At 39.9% G+C, this 20,705-nt stretch overlaps 1 long non-coding RNA gene across 4 annotated transcripts in view; it reads right to left on the bottom strand.

Moving 5' to 3' along the window:
* Positions 1 to 3,560: 3,560 nt before the first annotated feature.
* The window catches only part of LOC141750196 (uncharacterized), a 241,862-nt gene continuing 224,717 nt past the window's right edge, over positions 3,561 to 20,705 (bottom strand). For 2 of the 4 annotated variants that reach the window (XR_012589605.1, XR_012589608.1), the window contains one exon: positions 3,561 to 15,766. This is a non-coding gene — a long non-coding RNA (uncharacterized LOC141750196). The remainder of the gene's footprint in view (positions 15,767 to 20,705) is intronic. The other 2 variants (XR_012589606.1, XR_012589607.1) reach the window with 2 other exon arrangements.

The raw sequence follows: 20,705 nt of genomic DNA, 5'->3' as shown, positions 1-20,705 counted from the left end.
AAGAGCGAAGCTCAGGGCGTGATGGTCTTCACTCCCAGGAGCAGCACCGAGCTGCCCTGTTAAAGCTCTGTAATGTGCTGGTGCCTCTGCATCTCGGCTGTACCAGCATTCAGCCGCCTTCAGCTGGTCCTCTCCTCTCTCCTTCCTAGGTTGCACCACTTTGCCCCTGCCTGGCCAGGTGAAGGGTGTAGGGACAGAAACCCATGGGTAAACTCACCTTCAAGTCTTGCCTGACATAGAGAATGGGCTCCTTTGCAGACACTCCTATGGAAACATTTGCACACGTGAAACTCAAAAGGCATGGATCAAACCCTCTTCTAATGTCTCTAAAATCAATACTCTTGGAGTCTTGGGCATTGCAAGATTGTACTATTTACTAGGAAGTCCTATAAGCCTCTAAAAGGAGATAAATAAGCTTTTTCACCATCAAGATACAGAAATTTGCCCCTCTTTCAGTGACTGGTTTGTTATAACCTCACATATTTCAGCTGCCAGTAGCTTCAAGTGCTCCAGAATAAAACAGAAGATGCATGTAAAAAAATAGCACAAAGAATTTTGTATTATTTTTAATTTCTACAAACAGGAACTGACTAAATTAGACTGTTAGATTTTGTTTCCAGGAGCTACACAATCTCATAATGGCTGGACAACTATTGAAATGTGCTTTGATTGCTGAAATGTTACATGATTTAATTTAAAAAACTGTAGAATTATCAGAATTTCTTCACAAAAAAAGTTTGGAGGACTGCTGATGTATTTAGAAGTGTCTGTTCTATTTTTCTGGGTTATTTTCCTTTCTAATATGAATGAAGATTACTTTTGACCTTTTAAATGGTAAATTTTTATGTTTATAGATCATGTTAATTTGAACTCTAATAATTTAGACAGAACTCCTTTAATGTCTACAATCATTTTGTTTATGAGTTGCATTTACAAAGTACAAGGAAAAAGCAGACAGCAATTTTCTCTTAATTATTTTGGTATCCTAAACAGTGGAAGAATTATAAGAATCCACCAGGCTCAGACACAGGATAAGAATCCCTTCAGGCTTGGTATTTCAGATTGGCTTTCTGCTAATGTTATATCTATTATGCAGATTTTAATTATTATGCTCAATGAGATATTCAGAAGATTCTCACTTTTATTGAGCTACTAAAAGTGTAGTTACAGTTAATCAATAGTACAATAGTAATCCAGTCTGTACGTCTGGGTCAGATTTCTCTTATGTAAATGTAGTCCTGCAAAATCCATACATGAACTCTGTGTAGTGACCTGGACTGTCTTCATAACAACTTGGAGGGGAGAAGGTGATTAATCTGCCCTCTGGTAGCCCTAAAGCTAGGTACTGTGTTACAGGGGCCCATTTCCCTGGCTAGGCAGGGAGCAGAGTTCCCTGCTTTAGACCAGGTGCCTCAATTTTAGGTAGCTGAAGTTAGATAAGAAGGACTTATACTCCCATCTCTTGGGATCATTGGAGCCATTTTTGTAGAGTACAGGGTATTCTCTTTATTTTGGTCACTTTTAGTCCTGTTAAGCCTTACAAGAATTATACAAAGCTAAACCTTTGGAAAAGAGCATCAGTCACATGCCACAAATGTAATCTGTGGGACTTCAAGGGTCTCACAGTACAGGATACAATTCTGATTTATACTTACATTTTCTTGCACTGTGCCTGTCTTCTCTGTGGAGACCAAGCCGAGTGGTACAGTTGACACATCTGAGGGACCTGGATGAGATCAAAAACTGGGACCATGTGAACCTCATGAGCTTCAACAGGATTAAATGCAGCGTCCTGCACCTGGGTCAGGGCAACCCCTGGTATCAATACAGGCTGGGGGATGAAGGGATTGAGAGCACCCCTGCCAGTACCCTGGCGGTACTGGTGGATGAAAAGCTGGGCATGAGCCGGCAATGTGTACTTGCAGCCAGAAAGCCAACCGCATCCTGGGCTGCACCAAAAGAAGTGTGACCAGCATTTCAAGGGAGGTGATTCTGCCCCTCTACTCCGCTCTCTTGAGACCCCACCTGGAGTACTGCATCCATCTCTGGAGTCCTCAATACAGGAAAGACACGGACCAGTTGGACTGGGTCCAGAGGAGGGCCACAAAAATGATCAGAGGGCTGGAACACCTCTCCTGTGAGGACAGACTGAGAGAGTTGTGGCTGTTCATCCTGTAGAAGAGAAGGCTCCGGGGAGACCATTTGGTGGCCTTTTAGTACTTAAAGGGGGCTTATAAGAAAGGGGACAAACTTTTCAGTAGGGCCTGTTGTGATAGGACAAGGGGTAATGGTTTTAAGCTAAAAGAGGGTAGATGCAGACTAGAGATAAGGAAGACATTTTTTACAATGAGGGTGGTGAAACACTGGAACATGTTGCCTAGAGAGGTGGTAGATGCCCCATCCCTGGAAGTGTTCAAGGTCAGTTTGGATGGGGCTCTGAGCAGCCTGATCTAGATAAAGATGTCCCTGCTCATTGCAGGGGGGTTGGACTAGATCACCTTCAAATGTGCCTTCCACCCCAAACTATTCTTTTACATGTCATATACCTATAAAGATTGGAATATACATACTAGTAAGGGTACTAGTCCCGTTGGTAATATTTCCCATTTAAACTGTTCATGGAGAAATTATATCCTAAACTGGTGCTATAACTTTTTTCAAGGTTTGCATCATATAGTTACGAAGTGAATTTGAAGATATTTATAAATGCCACACATTCCCAATATTAGTATGATATATCACTGGGTTGTATTCTTAGTTTATTTCTCTTTATTAGAAGTCAAGTCTTGGCAATGCTACAATCAAATTTTTTGATTGTCAAACAGTGATATCTTAAAAGTAGCTATCACTTCTTGAAACTGGGTCCCTTGGGACTACAAAATAGTGACACACCAAAGAAGGAGTCAGGACTGAAAAACTTGCCCTAGTTTTTTTGTGGTTATATACAGAAAGTTACTTTAATCATAGTGCTTTCATAAGTATTTCAAATGGTTATTTCAAATATATGTTTCAGAGACACATTTTGAATGTAGGATCCCATGAGGCCTGTAGCAGTAAGGCCGTTAAGTATCAGTATATATATAATATGTGAAAAGATCAAAGAGTAAGATGAAAAGAATAAAAATATGGCCATGTTTGATGCTCATGCAGTCTGCCAAATATTACAAATTGAAACTGAGGGTTGATCTGAAATACAATGTTTGGGAGTTCTTCCTACACATTAGCAAGAGTCTACCTTTTAATGAATTAGATATAAACTTTTATGGTGTTTCATGTTCATTGCTAATTTTTCTTTCCTTTCAAGACACTTAGGACATGTTCTTCATTTCCAAGTAATAGAAAATTTCAGGTAATATTTTTGACTTCAAACAACCACCTACTATTCGAGCTGCAGACTTATCATTCAGTTCCTAAATTCTGCTCTGTAGAAGAATCATTTTGCTTATCTTTAAATACAGCTCTATTCAGAGGATATAGCCTGGAAAAATTATGCCTTATTCTTGAAACTGTTGTTATAATCTAATCAAATAAGATCTTAATTTGTAGGCTTTTTAGCTAGTTTTGACAAAGAAAAAAACATTTTGAATTCAGATTGTGTTTTTGGTAACTGTAGCATCAACTGTGAAATTAAAATCAGGGATTTTTTAATAATTCAGGGTGGGTTTTTTTATGAATGAAAGAAATTGCAGTCCTAAAAAAGTCCAAGCATGTAATCAGAACTTGTAAAATATTCCATTCTGTTTTATGACATCTCAACTCCAATCAAACAAACAGAGCCAGAAAGAACCGGAGACTTGATTGACTGTTTAAAGAAAAGCTGTCAGTTTGATTACAGGCAAGTGAGCAGACACATTACTAAATGTAAACTGCATTTAATTTTATTATGCAAGCAGCTTTAATAACAAGTCACAAATAAGTTATGCAAACTGAAATACTGGGTGCGACTGCATACAGATTTCTGACATTGAGTGGGGGCTGTGGGTCACAGCTGTTTTCGATTCAAGTTTTCTAAATTTATGAGGAAGCAAAAGGTAATTAAAAATGAGAGACCATGAGAGCAAAAAAACCCCCCACATTACATTATTTCAAACAAAAATCATAGAGACTACAAATAGATCAATAACAGCAGATTCTTGTAGCACTGTGAAGAAATGCCCCTACAGAGTTTCTATTCAAATATTTGCAGGACTTCTACCTTTTTTTGCTCTGGTTTCATTTCCCATGTCTAGATTTTTTGGAAATTTGAAATGACTCATTAAGTGCAGTGGATGTTTGATACTAAGCTTGTGCAGGTCACTCGGAGGTTGACTCACAGAAGGAAGAAAGCCATGTACCTTTTCTCCTCACCTTGCTGCCCAGGGGGGATAGTTCAAACCAGACTCAGCTGAGGACTTCAGCTTGGTGTTATGCCGCCCTAGAAAATGCCGGGGTGTCCAGCCAGTGTGAGTCCAAAGGTGGCCTTTGCAGCAGTGGCAATAGTTTAGCATTGCTGTGTGTTGAGGGGAGGTCAGACTTGAGCTGTGTTCTCCCACACCCTGTGGGACCTCGGTGTGCCAAGCTGGAGAGCCCATCTCTCGCTGCTTATTTCCTCCTCCTGCCCCAGCCAGCAATGCAGACAGTTATGGACTTGGAGCTGCTCCAGTACAGCACAGCCGAGAGAAATGCAGAATTACAGCATCTGATGCATGTCAGACAAAACCCAGCAGGGGAACGGAGACGGGGGAGACGGGCAGGAGTGTCTGCTACAGGACATGGCATGAATGGACCAGGAGAGCAGCATGGTTGTCTTTCTGAGCCCTTGTTTTCAATGCAGAGGAAGAAGAAAAAATATGTTGGAGAGGTTGTAGGTTTCACCCGGGGAGCCTGTAGTAAAACACCACAGTCCCGAAGCAGTAGATGGTACATTCTCACAGCAACGATATTGTGTCCAACACAAAGCAATTCTGTTGCAGGCTTTGCTGTGTTGGCTTAAAAGAAAAAAACAACTTAGTCGCTGGAGGGAAAGCTGGCAAAGCCTGGAGATCAGCGATCACAATCTGATTACATTCAGTGTGGAAAAACAGAGAATAAGGGTTAGTTTTCTCAAGCTGAGGGAAATTATGAGAAGAAGTGATTATTTTCTGCCTGGCAGTCTCATTTTTCTGGCTTCTCAGAGGACTCTTTAGAAACTTATATTAGACGATTAAAAAGCCATGGATGTACAGTTGAAAAGATGTCATGTTTTGCTAAAAGCGCCTTTTAGGTCAGTAGCAAAATGAAGATGAAGGTGATAAGCACCAAATGTTGCAGAGGAAAGGGAGGAATAGACAGCAGTCAGTGTAAACCCACTGTAAGGTTTTGGAGCAGAGAAAAATGAGAATGGAAGTCAAAAGGGAAGAACTTAGGAAAAAATATTATTGGGTGGCAATGTGAATGGTGATATGGAATCAAAACAATTCTATTAGGACCAAAAGAAATCTTAGTGGTATTAAATATACCTGTCATGAGACAGAAGAGTGATAGCACAGCTAGTAATGAAGGAAAATAGGAGTTTTCAATAAATTATTTGTTTGTAAGGAAGCAGTATAGCTCACTAAGAATGGAGAAGACGTGTTTACTTTTCAAAAAGAACTTAAAAAAAAGATGTTATTTTCATCTGCCAGCTATTTTTAAATTAGCTGGCCTGAGTAATCACCAGCATAAAAGGTCTAGGCAAGGAGACCTCTGACTGATGTGCATATCTGCCTTACTCTTAACTCATAGTGCTTAACAGATTCCCGCAGTAAGTGTTCAGACCTGACCAGCAGCCTCTTGCAGGCAGCTGTAGACCATAGTTATTCTGACTTCAACCCCAGGCAAATATAAAAATGAATTAATAACAATCAGACCAATGAAAGTCACTCGACATAATTTGATTGCAACAAGACTTGTCAAAACAAACCTGATTTCATTCTTCAGTGAGGTTACTTGCTGGCTGATTGCTGTACTATATATACATAATAGATGTAATGGATGTATTCTTGATTTGTTATCATCACACACACACACACACATGCCCCAGTTGAGAAATTGGCACTATAAAATATCAATAACCTTATACGCAACTGTTTTAAGATCTCAAAGGGCAATCCATGAGGGCACCTCTTAAGTGGTTTTCACCAAAATTAGTGCTAAGTGATACTCTTCATCATTTCTATTTGTGCTCTAGAAGCAAATAAAAAATCATTCCTAATACAATTTGGCTGGTTTAAGCCTACATACTAGAATGAATCTAATGATGTCGAAAGCAATGAGGGCAGGGCACCAACAGAGAGTGCTCTCAATAGGCCATAAGTTGAGTCCAAATTATTTTAACAGAGCCAAAAAAAAATCTATATGTGTAGGAACATGGGACGCAGACCATGCAAAGAGACTAAGACCCTCTGTCCCATCACAAGGAGCTTTGAAAAAGATTTAAGTATGTTAAATGAGAAACTGAATATTACTACAGAAGGTAACTGTTCTGGTGCCGACATTTTAAAAAGAAAGACAATTATTTGAGGACCACAAAAAATTATTAAAATGACTGAAAATTATTAGGTTAAATTTAATCAAATTAAATTTAATTAAAAATGACTAAAATTTCTCACTGTGAAAAACTAAGAGAGTCTATTTAGCTTGTCAAAGAGAGGACTGAGAAATTACGTGAGTTGAATGTCTTCCCAGGAAAAGATGCAAAAGGACTCTTAACTTTAGGAAAGACCAGCACATCAAGAGTCGATGGTCGAATATTGAGGCCAGCCACAGCCAGTTGAGAAATAAGGCACAAACTTCTAACAATGACAGGCCTTGACCACTGGAGCAAGACATTAGAGGAATAAATTTGATAACCACAAGTCAGGATTAAATGGCTTTCTGGAAGCTGTGCTTCAGTTAACCAAGAGCAACTGGTCTCCAGGCAGGGATAATGGAGCGAATATCAAGCCTTTGTGTGCAGATAGTCAGACTGCTTGTTCAAAGTTTCCCCTCTAATCTTAAACACTAAAGCCTGGCAAGGCAAAAGATAAGTGTCAGAAGGATAAATGCTGACAGTAAGCATTAGAGGACGTTTAAAGCATGTAAATTCTAGAGACGATACTGGGAATTGCCCCACCTTGGGTGAGTATCAGTATATTTTTGAGTCTGCAAAGCTCTTAAGCATGGCTTTGACTTTATGTGTGTGTTCTCTATGTTCCAATCGAATTTAAGCACCTGTTTAAGGTTAAAGTTTAAACTCAGGATTAGCTCAATCAAAGTTTTACCTGAATATTGAAGGCTGCAAAATTTCCCTTTTGCAAGGGCAATTCTTCCCAATTTATCATTTGACACTGATTATGAATGATTTTCACTGTCTTTAAGGAAAGGAGAACCAGACTGAATCCCATGTTTACAGCAATTTAAACCCCTCTGTAGCAAAGAAATAATTAAAACAGAGGTTTGGCAAAGCAAACAAACGAGTAAAATGGCTAGAGGTCAGAACGGGAAAAGAGGTTTTGTGAACTTACTTGACTCTGTATCATGAAAGAGCATGAGAAAACCTGAAAAATCACACTTAAATCTATGCTATTTCAATACATCTCACAATATATTCAATGTACACTGTGGCAGAGCCACAGATACTGTTTGTATCAGGCACATTTGGTCTTTGATACAGCCAAACTTCAGCTTTTCCAAAGTCCTCCATCCTCATTCCTTTTCTATATCTTGAAACTGATTCTTAGTGGGATACCCTAATTAATGGCAATGGAGGGCAGTGGTTTATACTGGTTGGGGCTCTACCCTTTTCTTGCAGAAAGACATGTCAAGAATTTCAAGAGTTTCTCACTTTGGCCTCCAGAGGTCATTAAGACCTTTACCTTAGAGTCCAGTGTGTGGAGAGCAAGGGTGGCTGGAAAATCCAGCTGCTAGCTTCAGTGGTTTATCAGACTTGTTACAGACTAGGATGAAAAGTGAGAAGTTATATTCCTAAAACGTGCAACATGAAGAAAAAAAAGAAAAATAAAAAAATGAAAAGAAGAAAGAGGAGAAGGAGAAGGAGGAGGAGGAGGGGAAGAAGAAGAAGAAGAAGAAGAAGAAGAAGAAGAAGAAGAAGAAGAAGAAGAAGAAGAAGAAGAAGGGGAGAGAAAGAGAAAAGGAAAGGGAAAGAGGACGAGAAAACTAACCAATCAATTACAGTCTTTTAAATCTGTGATAAAGGGTTTTCAGTCATTTTATTTCCAAAGTGGTCCCCAAATGTGTGTAGGAAATGCTCTTCAGTTAGCTGGCATGACACAGAGTTGTCTTTGACCATGTGGGAATCAAATTGAGAACTTAAGCCATCAGGCAGAAAAGTCCAGACGTTTGGTAGAATATTATTTCACTCATTTGGAAACAAAATGCCAGGCTGTGCAAGTTAGATAATTTATCTGCTCAGTCTGGGAGGAGAAGATGTGAATGCACCTGTACCTGCAGCACCACGTAGGAGGCCGTGTTACACCTGCCACCTCCTCCCTGTCCAGACTGACACATGGAGCTGGGTCGTGCTGGAGAGGCTGGGGAATGCTCTAAGCTCCTCCCCTGCAGCAGGGAGGACAGATTTTGGCAATGGATTGTAAGTAGCAGCCTGGAATCAATAATTACTGGACTCAATGAAGTCTTTAGCTGTTCTAGCTGTTTGCAAAGTTAATATGTGTCTAAAGTACCGATTTGCCTCTGAGACTGCCTCAATCTCTTTGGAAATCTGTCAGAATATACTTAGAAAGTACATTACTTTTATTCTTAATTAAGAAATTTCAAGAAAGTATTTAACCTGGGATCTCAAAATGCAGTGTGAAAGTAGTTAATGAAAATGAAAATCCAGTCTGAATCTGTAGAGAAATCAGTAAAGCTTTTATGTAAAAGGATCCAGTGGAATGTATATTTATGGTATTGAAATCTTTGAGGGACTATACAATGGCAAAGGAAATTTGGGCTATTAGGTGACTTAGAAACATAATATCTTTGCTTCAGAGTTCCTTACAATGTCTTTCCTAGTTTTGTTACTTAGTCTTTCTGCATAATCCCTAGTTATCATTCACAAACTGGCTCACTCTTCAACCCTACTAATAATGTCATTCCAAGGGTGTCACTAGACCGTGTTTCCTCTTCATCCAGACACATTTCTCAATTTAACAAAATCAAAGGAGTGCTGAAAAAATCCCCCAAATGTGATATGATAACGTATAGCAAGGTTAATTGCTGGAACCAGAGACTTGCAGAGAACTAGAGTATCCTGAAGAAAGTACTTTTATTTTTTTTACAAGTTTGCTGCACTTCTATGATCCTTTGGCTTCTACTGCTTCTTAATAACATTGCCTAAGATTTTTTAACAGGTTTTGAAAAATAATGGGCATGATTTCTAGAATAACAGTATCTATTAAGGGGTTGCGGGATGTAAAATAGAGCGATATTACCTTGAGATTATTACCTATCTCTCTTGCAATGTATTTGTCAGCTTCAATTTTTCTGTTCATTTCAAATTTGCTCTATTTAATTATCAGGGAGTCTGTCACAGAATGCAGAAAACCCCAGGTTCATGCTAACCATTGGATTTCTTTTGCACATGAGAGCTAAAAGTCAGGGCTGTTTAGATGGAATGAAATCCCAATAACCTAGAGACAACAAGGAATGTCTTATACTTCTATGACGGTGCATTTATTCCTGTCAAATCTGTGAGAACACATTAGCATATCTTCAATTTAGATGACAACTTTTCTTGGTTGATTTTACAGATCATTTAATCTGCTCTCAAACTTCAAAAGTGCTTTAAATGTCTGGTGTTGAGGCCTTATGATCCACCTTCCAACGTTGATTTCTGTCCTTCTGGGGAAGCTGCAGTGCTTCAAAACCCTGGGACTGCTTTCCATGGCACACCTCGCTGATGTGAAATGCAAAGCGAACTCTTAACGACTCTGTGCTAAGGGTGTTCTTAAAATGCCATGTTAAATGTCACCCACTGAAACGACTACTGAAATGCAGTTTATAACTTCTAAGGGTTTTACAGACTACCCTGATTCTTTGTTGTCTTTGTTTTCCAGACGCTTGGCAACCATTTTTCCAAGGTTTACATAAAAAAAAAAAAAGGCAAAAATTACTCGCTTCCAAGATTTTGTCTATAGGATGGACTCACTGGAACTTTAACAATGGAGAACAGATTTTCACTCACTCTCATCGCACTGGCATGGAAACCCACTGGGGGAGTCCAGAGACATCAGGCTTCCCAGGCCTAAATATCACACAAGCCAAACAAAGCGTAGCTAGCCAGGATTTGCTTCCCAGGCCATCACATCGGCTTCCCAGTATGACTGCTAGAGAGAGGTACAGCGTCCCCTTTGATAGGCCTTACGTGGCCAGTGACTGGCAGGAATACAATATAAAGATAATAACAATGGGATATACGGTAATAAGTAATAGCATGTACTAAGAGGAAAAGGTGTATTTATATCTTAAGCTAGTCTTCATTAGCTCTTTAGGACTTGAAGTGGCTGAATTTGACACAGCAGAATACACACAAGAGCTTATTTCTTCTTCCTCAATTGCAATAGCTTTAATTGTTTTAATGTTATCACCTCTATGAGTCTCAACTAGCTGTCAAATTGTTAGAAAGCTAGAAAACTGACTGCTGTGAGGATGAGCTTAAAGCAATACAGAGTGGATGCAAATCTAGCGTGCTTGAGAATTAAAAACAAGCCGTATGGTGTGTCTGTGCTGTCTACTGTTGCAGGATTATTTTCAGTGATTAACACACTTGGTTAATTGCCAAGAAGAACTCTGTGCCTAACTACTGTAGTTAACATTCCTTATTTCTATGAAATCGGAAATTGCCAATACAGAGAAATTATTTTTCTTCTCAACCAAAATACATATTCCTAATCACGGACTTTATATCAGTAGACCAAGATTTCAAAAGTGACCTTGAATTTCAGATAGTTCCTTTTCTTTTGGAAACTGAAGACCATAATCTGAGTCAAATGAGCAACTTGAAATAAGTTAAAGAGGCTTCATGTTCAGAATGCTGGCCCTTTTGACTCTCAGAGAAGGAAGAATCTTTGCACTTATAAGAATTTAATTTATCACCATTTGACAAAAAGATTTAGATCTTAGATGGTAACTTAGACTCTTCTTTCAAATAAACACCTATGTTTCATATTTATGCCACAATAGTCTAGAGAATATCACGATAATGTAATTATGATTTTCTTCTTTCTTGTCAAATAAACTATGAGTCTCTGATGTCTGACCTTATTTTTAATATTATTTTTGAGCAGAACTGCACAAACAAAGCTACCAGATTAAGAAAATACACATAAATATACCCTACCTTTTGAAAGCTGCCAGTCGTGATGTCACTGAGAGAAACATGTTATAAATGTGTCATTACTCACTGAAATTAATGGGAAGAGGCATACAATGATACCTTAGTATGTGCTAATTAAATTGATCTCTTTACCTTTTTGTGAAGGATCAGAATTTTTTGTAATCTGGGTGTAAATCAGAGATCTGATTATCAAGCTTGTTACCTGAGTAACAAGAGGAAATGGCCTCATGTTGTGCCAGGGGAGGTTTAGGGTGGATATTAGGAAAAATTTCTTTGCTGAAAGGATTGTCAAGCACTGGAACAGGCTGCCCAGGGAGGTGGTTGAGTCACCATCCCTTGAGGTATTTAAAAGACAGGTAGATGTAGTGCTGAGGGACGTGGTTTGCTGGTGCAATTGGCAGTGTTAGGTTTACAGTTGGACTTGATGATCTAAAAGATCTTTTCCAACCTAAATGATTCTATGATTCTATGATCAGCGACATCAATAAGCAAATCCTGGCTAGCTATGCTTTGTTTGACCTGTGTGATATTCAACAGCACAAAGAAAAGCAGGAATAAACAAATGAAACTACATGTTCTCTATACAAAAAGGGCAACATATATTATGTTTTTGGTTATTCCTTTCCTAGTTTTCACTCTTTGGGATATTTTACTTGCTGAAAAAGTAAAAGCTTTCTGTTTAAAAAAATGATGCGAGAAACTACTTCCAGATAAATGGCTCAGAGTACCTGGTCCTCTTTGGAAAACCATAAAATAGAGATGGGAAAATCCCTGGGAGGCTTGCAGTTCACCACGTTATCAATTCCAAGCACAGTAATGGCACTCAACCTGCACGTCTTGAGTGATAGTACACAACAGTAGCCAGGGAAAGCCACTGAAATATGAGAATTGGCGTTTGCTTTTGTAACATGTTAGTGATATGGTGGCATTCTGTCCTATAAATCAGTAACAAAATCAAAATTAAACACTCCAGGTATACATGCAGTGATGAGGCAATTTGTTAAGCAGGGCTTGTATCCAGTATACATGATCTGGTATGAAACTGAAATTTCTCATTTGCATGTCGTTATGTTTTTGTAACAGACCTGGGTGTTTGGTGGCCACAGAAGATGAAACCCATGCCTCTCTGCAGAATTAATGCATGTGAAATATATAATCACTTTAATAATACAGGAAATTTTGAGAACTATGGTATTAATTTATGCTGAAAGAGGTGGTTCCACCAGAATTCATATGAGTCACATTCTTGGGAAAACACAAAGAAACTTTCTTTGAAAGTTTCTTATTCTTCACATTCAATTTAATCTGTGGTCAAACAGAGCATGTGGAATAAACTGCCTCTGGTGTCCTCAGCCATGTCTTAGCCTACCTGCTACCAAGTTTCACTTGGGAAGGGGGGTTTAGGAGCTCAGGCAGTGCAGCTATCAGAGTGCCTATCTTGTTATGTCATCCCTAAAATACCCTTGTACAACATATTTGTTCCCGATATGTAAAATTTCTGTGATGTTCAAGTTGTTGAAATTTATTCATTGAATATAATGTCTCAACGACTTAAGAAGGTGACCTGCACATAGAGCTTTGTGTAGTTCTATTGTTAAGAGTCTGTTATTTTTCAAAAGTGCTAAAATCAAATAAAAAAGTAACTAACATTGCTAAAGGGAGCGTTATACATAAATTATATCCCTCTGGAACTGATAGGCAAGATGTAAAACATCCCGAGGAATTCTGTATTTCTGCATTTAAAATCTTACTATATTTTGTTGGAGATAGTACTGACGAGCACAGAAAATACACGCACATTAGAATTGAAAAGGCGTATTTCACGAACAATAAACTCCATGAGCACAATTTACCACAGTATCCCGGGTTGACAGTTTAAGAACTCAGTAAAATACTCTGGCAGGTTCAATAAGTGGGAACGGTGTCATTATAGCTGTGATGGTCCAAGAATGCAAGTGCGGGAAACGCGCAGGGAGCAGTACACGCCCTACCGTAGCTGCTGGAAAAAGCAGCATAACTTCTCACCCCAGAGGAAAGTCCTCCCTCGGCAGAGCTCCCTTTTCACTGGCGAGGTGGGGGCCACAGGCACTCTGCAAAGAGCAATCACAGCAGGACCTGAGGGCCTGCCTCGGCACCGCGGGCTTTTTGGTGACTTGCGTCTGACGGCTGATTTGCGGAGGTAATTGTGTCAGCCCATGGGAGCGTGATAATTGCTAGGTTATGGTTGCTTATTTTCATTGCGGTGCCTAGAAGGCTGGTGCTGGTATAAGAGGAAAGAGTGGTGATTAATGGCTTTATGTTGAAGTCAATGAGTGAAACCAGACTTTCAGTCCTGACGATCGGGAGGTCACCTATATGCTCCAGGAATCCAGCAGCTAATAATTAATTGAACAACATAATTAAGTTAAACTTAGAAAAAATATTCCCCACCCTACTAAGTTGAAAGATTTCTGCTTCTATTTCAGACTGAAAGGAGAGCATTTGTGCTAGAAAGCCTGACCAATATCACTTCTGTTTGGCAACTTTTTAAACCTGTTTTATACCTTTATTGAAATAATTCTTTCTGGTATGCTTGTGAATTTGGCTTGTTTTCCTAGTACCCATGTTTCTTCTTGCTGATTTCCACACTCACAGAATGAAATGCTCCAAAACACAGAGAAAATAACCAACACAATAAAGAGTTTGTTTTAACTATCATGTCAAAGAAGCCTGTAGCTAAGACCTTTTTAGACAAGACATTCATACAGTCAGTTCAGCAAATACAAAACAGTAACCCTGTCACTGTGATCAAAGGATTCTCATGAAGCCCATGCTCAAGTGAATACAATACTGGCAAACAAGAACCCATTGCTTGGAAAAAGTCACTTTTAAAAGGAGAAAATTCACTGTGTGTGTACTTGTAAATGAATTATGCCTGTCTTTTTAGGTGCTTATACAGCCTTCATTTCTAGAAGAGGTAATGTAATTAAAGTTAACCTGTGACCAAAAGCTGAAAATGTATTTTTGGATGGAAGGATAAAACAATCATCTGTAATGTACAATATATTGAACCTGATAACAGCATTTGCTTCAAAGCTCAAGGACACCTCGACATCTATAATTAGAAGGGCTCTCAAAGGGCACAGGCAGATTCTTTCAATTGAGATAGGTGACACTTCTTTTAAAACAGCCCCAACATGAAAGTCTGAATTCTTTTTAACCCTTTAAGGAAAGTAAGTGAAAGACACGTACAGCCAGTTCTGCTTCTGACTGCACCATCTCAAAGCACATACACACCAGTGAAATGTCAAATGGTGCCACCAATAGCTGTATTTGGCTTTCAAGCTGCAATTTTGAAGTCTAGCGCCGACTGAAGGAGGTTTCCAACCTTAATTTATTGAGGTCTCTGAGCTTTTACAATCTTTCTGGAATTATTTTCTCTCCATTCTTGAGTGTGCCAATAAAGATTTCCTTTTTTTTCCCAAACTGAAATACAACCCCCTCATGTCATAAAACTGATGGACTACAACAGAGGATAATCCTGACCTTGGAGGAGGCAGCTTACAGAAGGAAACATCCATTTATCTAAAGGAGGGCCCAAGAGAGGCTGTGTCTCCCTTCTAAACACTAAAGGGTGAGTGATGGACATCAAGGTTTGAATCCTGTGCATAACAAGCAATATTGAAATGTCATATATTTTTCTCCTTCTACTTTCCTTAAGTATTTTAAGCTTCTCCTGCATCTGGATAATTGAGATTCCCAAGGCAATAGTTCCCTGTGTGAGTCAGGTACTGGCACTATCTGTGAGCTTGTAATCGGATCTGCATCTTCATGCAATAAAGTGAAATATCGTGACTTTAAAAAGCTCATGATTTTGATTATTGAAGCATTATCCCAGTATTATCTGCAGTACAGCCACTGCGGAACAAGAAATAAATTCATCAGCTGCAAAGGGCACGTGGTGCTAGCAGGTGAATCTGAACCAAGTTCCTGCAAAAACACACAGTGAAATCCTACCTCGCCTTCTGGAGGCAGGTTGATTTTAAAGCATAAGAGAGATAGGGCTGTTTTAATATTAAACGGTTGCTATGCTTTTAATAATTAGACTGATGCTATCAACTTAACATAGTATAATAAAGTGTGTTGACTTTATATATTAGTCCTTTTTGAAGCTTGTACATTATGCTCCAGCATACTCATGGGACACAGGCAGTTTTGGCTAGCATCCAGGAGACTGCAAGCTTCAAAAACTGTTTTTCTTTAGTACGAACCGATAAGAAGTAGATTCTGTCTAGAACAGTGGAGACTCTAGCGTGGTAGTGTTGTAGCTCCAGTGGTCTGAGAGTGCATGTGAAGCAAGGCTTCCAGGGAAGAAGTAAAACTAGTCATTGGGAAAAGCAGGCAGACTTTTGGCACAACAGCCCTTCTTTTGGGAACACCGTCTCCTCTTCAGGTCTGAAATAGAAGCAACAACCCAGTGGCTATATAAAGGTTGAGAGCAATTTCTCTGAGTTCAGTTTAATTCCATCAATCAATTAGACAAATCTGAAAGGAAACGCAATTGGTGCCTGGGGAACAGAGCAGGATTTTAGCAAGGAAAGAAGTGATAAGGTCATCGTCTCCCATGGGACAGCGAAAGAAAAAGACCACTGATTATCACCTGCAGAACACGCAGGTACAGACTGAAATAAATTAAATTCTAGCAATTATCAGAGCATGCTAATATTAAACTCTACCAAATAGAAATAATTTGATTTGGCATATGATTAGCAAACAAACAATTTTATCTGTGTAATTTAAGAAGCTGGTGAAAAAAAATTATTACCTGAGGGACATATTATATAAGGAACACATGGTTAAGGTAACTGTGAAGTGAACTACTCTTTCTAAAGTTTGTTTTTTTTTTTCCCGGGAAGAGTTAGAACTCCTGCGTGTGGGATACTACAAGGGGATCCTCACACTCCAGGGAGGTTGCTAAATCTCTCCGTTCTTTTCCAGCCAGTTGTAGGGACAGCTGGGATTAGCCTTCAGTATCCAAGGTATTAAAAATAGCTCTTTTCATCTACACCCATGCCATAAGGACATTTAATTATCCCATCAGCCAGAAACCCAACTGGATTTCAACTGCATCCGTCCAAATGTCAGCCCAGGTCCTAAGGCGATGCAAAGAGGTGCTGGCTGGGGTTTGCCTTCTGCAGCTCAGTGCCAGGTGGTGAGGAGGGATCACTCATCTTCAGTTAGATCACCCCAGACCCAGGGGATTTCACGTGGCACTTGCTGCCGTGCTCAAAGTTGCAAATGACGGTCTGCAGGTGTGGTGCGGAAAGCATGCTCCCTCTGAAGCCCCTAAAATAAGGATAATAACTTCCGATGGGTCCTGTGACTCTGTCATGGAGTGGACATGGGATGGGCTGGTAACATACTAAACAGCTGGAGAAAAATTCATCAGAGCTTGTCTGCCGGACTTCAGCTTACACCATCTTAAGATACTTTTTGAACATAGACCTCCTGCACTGAGATTCAAAACAACAACAATATAAAGGCTGGATGTTTTTACAAATAGATTTTAAATTATTTCACAGTAAGGTAAGGGGTAGAAAAAAAGGTAACAATACAAAATGAGGTTTTTGTTCCAATGAAGCAAAAGTAAGGTAATAATAAAACCACTGTTCAGTTTTGCACGCAGGTCTACTTTTCATTCACAGACAAGAAAACTCTTCAGAGAAGGAAATAAGAATAATAAAATGAAAAACACACTAGGCCACCTTTTAAAGTCAGTTTTAATTGCAGAAATATCATCTTTAATTGCAGAAATAGCCTGAACTCTGAGGACGGGTAATATGATCAATCTTTTGCTCAAAGTAATTAGAAAAATTCAAAAAGAGAGGTGATTAAAGGCACATGTGAATTAGTCATTAGACTCTCTAAGAACATTCTTTGTCTGTGCTGCAAAGGAGCAAAGCATTTTCATGGAAGTGAAATAACACCAAGTCCCAAGATGTCACGTGAAGAGGAACGTAATTAGCAGTTAGGATGACTCCTGGTCCAACAAGACAAACTGGTCATGGTCATTACAGGTGGGACAGACAAACTACTAGATAGGGGAAACAGCCCATGCCTTGCCAGGGATTTGCACAACTATTTGCTTGCGGACTTTGAATTCACAAGGGTCTTTTTCTGCAGTCAGGAAAGGTTATAAACAGCCCCAGCGCAAACACAGCCCTGAGAAATTTATCCCGAAAGGCAGTGGGCTTAACAGGGTAACAGTGGCATCAGGTCATATCCCTAATCATGTCAGAGTGGACTGTCTACAGCCTTTTCCATTATCCATCTGTCAAAAAAGCAGGCATCCTCGGTTGCTGGAGAGACAGATACAAAGCTGCTAATTTCACCAGCGGTAGCAACAAGCAAGGAACAGACTTTTTCTGGACCCTCCCTGAGCACTTCACTGCTTTACTTTGCCTCAACTCTGTGCTCAATCCCACGTGACATTTCAGCTTTGTGCAGCCTGCAGAAAGAGCCAAGACACAGAGGAACATGCTCGTTATAAGATGGTTCAGAGAAGCATTAAAAACTGGACGTGAGCAAGTTTTTTCACAGACTGATCATTTAGCCAGATCTTGGCCCACCACAGTGTACCCACTGGCTATGTTAGATAGTCAGAGAAGAGCTACTCCACCATCATAATCCTGGAACCTCGTTCCAGGAATGGTCCACGGGCAGGAGCAAAGGCCAGGAGGCTCTGACCTCAAAACTCTGTGTCATCCGGGCTGGCTGTGTGCCAGGAGCAGAGACAGAGGTCGAAAACAGCTTCTTGCTGCTGAGGGGGAGTCTTGCCAGGAATGACAAGTGAATATGGAGCAGCAGCTTCCAAGGAAGATGCCAACGAACGGGTCTGAATACCAATGATTTCCAGGGCTAGTGACTCACTCCAAGTGATGGGCATCCTGGCGTGAAGAGCTGTGGCACGAACCCCGAGAAGCCAGTGACTGCCTGTGGGACTGAGCGCGTGGTTCGTATTCATGCGGCAGCTGAAATCGCTGTGCTGAGGATAACCACGCCGCTTGTTTCGGCTGACTTGTTAAAGCAATCTTCTGTTACTAACCGCGCTCCCAAGCAGTCGTGGGAACCCAGTGCCACCATGTGGCACCCTGGCCAGGAAGCCACGCTGGTGAATCCCCTGGATACGTACTGGAGAGACAGAGGTCCCCAATGCTCTGCCACCATATAGAGGGGAGGAAGGGAAGGTCTCCCTGTCCTCCCTCCTCTCCTCCTGCCAGCTCCCCTCCACCCAACTGAATCTGAATTTCCAGTGGCAGCTGGGTCCACACCCGCTGTTTGTTTGGTCCTGCCAAGGTGCATCCCTTATCCTCACCAGACCCTACAGATCCTGATGTGACCTCCAGAGAGACAGATGTGTTACAACGCGCTCTCCCGGCAGAGGGTCATGAGCAGCACTTCCCTAGAGGCAACACAGCTGGAATGTTAGCCCTTTGTCAGACTTTAGCACACTGCCCAAGAGAAGCAGAAACCACTTTAACGTTACTTATTCTTCCTGAATTTGTTCTTGGAAACAGCTGAGGAATTATTGTTGAAATATTTCAAAAAACCCTACCTAAGGCAGAGGCAAGCACGGCAAATTTCAGCTTGAGCAATTCTGTGTAGCGATAAACCAATGAAAATAGGGCTAATGGCAAATATTAAGCAACCTTAGCCACAGGCAGTTTTACTAGCTCCAGCAGTAATACGTGGTGTTTTTTCCATAAATACTGCATTGAAGTGCTGTTTCTCTCACCCTGCTTTTTTTCCAGCTAGCAGCAAAACCCAAAGCAAACTTTTCTGTATGCACAACCCTAATTGAAAGTAAAGTAAATTAAATGAATTATAAGCGGTGCCGATAATAGCTACTAGTTATTCTGCAGTAAAAATACCAATATTTTATCAGTGTTTAATAACTATGTTTTCCTGCTGTTTGCAATTGCAAGAAACTTCTTCCAGTAACAGCACAGTATTTCCCATGTAATTATTCAGCAGGCCCCAAATGAGCAATATATAAAAAACACACTAAACAAAATTACTGAAATGTAATTGTGCTGCAGAGAAACAGATATAAAGGAGGAGCTCTTTCAATTTCCCTTTGGTGACTTTGCCTCGATCTCACTCCTGGTGAAACTCTTTTGCAAGAGTTTCAATTCAATAATTTTCACTGTCACTGACAAATGGAAAGGAAGGTATAGTGGGAAGATATATTCTAGGGAATATACTATGTGCAGTTAGCATCATTAATATTTATCATTTATAAAAATAATGTGTAATTTTTTCGAGTCTATGCATTGCCTGGAAAAAATATTTAAACTGTTTATACAAAACCCCTGCATCTCTGGATGCAAGTATCCTGAATTTGCAACTAGACTTTTTAGGTAAATTATGATCAGATAATATGTTTATCTAGAATAGTTCTATTCAAGTATTTTTGGAAAAGCTACAGTTTTACAAAAAAATGAAAGGCTGATCCTTCAGCTGGCCTATATTCTCACGCCAGTGTCTGGATTAATGGTACACTTCATGTGCCCTTATGTTTTACGAGATTTATCAACTAAAAATGAGAAGAGTTAGCAACAGTTTGCTCACGAAGCTATCCAGTAACAAAATTCCTAGGTTTCATTGGCAGAAAAAGCAAAGAAAGCATTGCTATTGTTGAGCCTGCACTCATGTGTTCCCAGCTGGGGACACTGAGCAGCTCTCTCTGCAGAAGACCAGAAGGGCTCGTAGCACAGGAGACACTTTCAGTACGTGGCCTGCTTGGGGAAGTGGTCTTTTTCCTTCAGTGATTCAGGAGTTTCTAATATCGGAATCACCATCCTGGGAGATACTGAAATCTGTCTTTTCCTTCAATACTGTAGTGAAAAGACTTTCTTTGGTTGCTGCTGAACAGAAATACTGAGAAAAAAAATTTGAGTGTTGAAAGATTTTGTGTTGACAGAGTATCTCCCAAGTTGAAAATAAAAAATAGATTCATTCTGGTTTATTGAATATTCCTCAAACACTAGTTAAATGTCAGTTCAGCCCCAAACTGTATTTCTCCTTCATGGTACCCTGCTCTGTTTAGAAGCCAAATGATCTTATTGTCTCTCCTGAGAGAATGGAGACTTATGCAACTCCCATGGGGTAACGTGCTGATGGAGAAGCAGCTTTTTATACCAAAATCATTCTTATAGAACTTGCCCATCCAGTTCCAATTAGTAGGAGGAAAATTTTAATGAAACAAAACCATGAATACTTTAAAGACAATAGCCTGCTGGTAACGTATTTCAATTCAGCTCTTCTGCTTCTCATATTTGCCTACCCTCCAGCCTTTGCCAGTGCCTCTCTGAGGGGACTCAGAGATGCACGA

The sequence above is a fragment of the Larus michahellis genome, chromosome 1 (genome assembly GCF_964199755.1).
Source record: "Larus michahellis chromosome 1, bLarMic1.1, whole genome shotgun sequence".
NCBI classification, from domain to species: domain Eukaryota; kingdom Metazoa; phylum Chordata; class Aves; order Charadriiformes; family Laridae; genus Larus; species Larus michahellis.
This window is presented reverse-complemented; position numbering and strand designations above follow the sequence as displayed.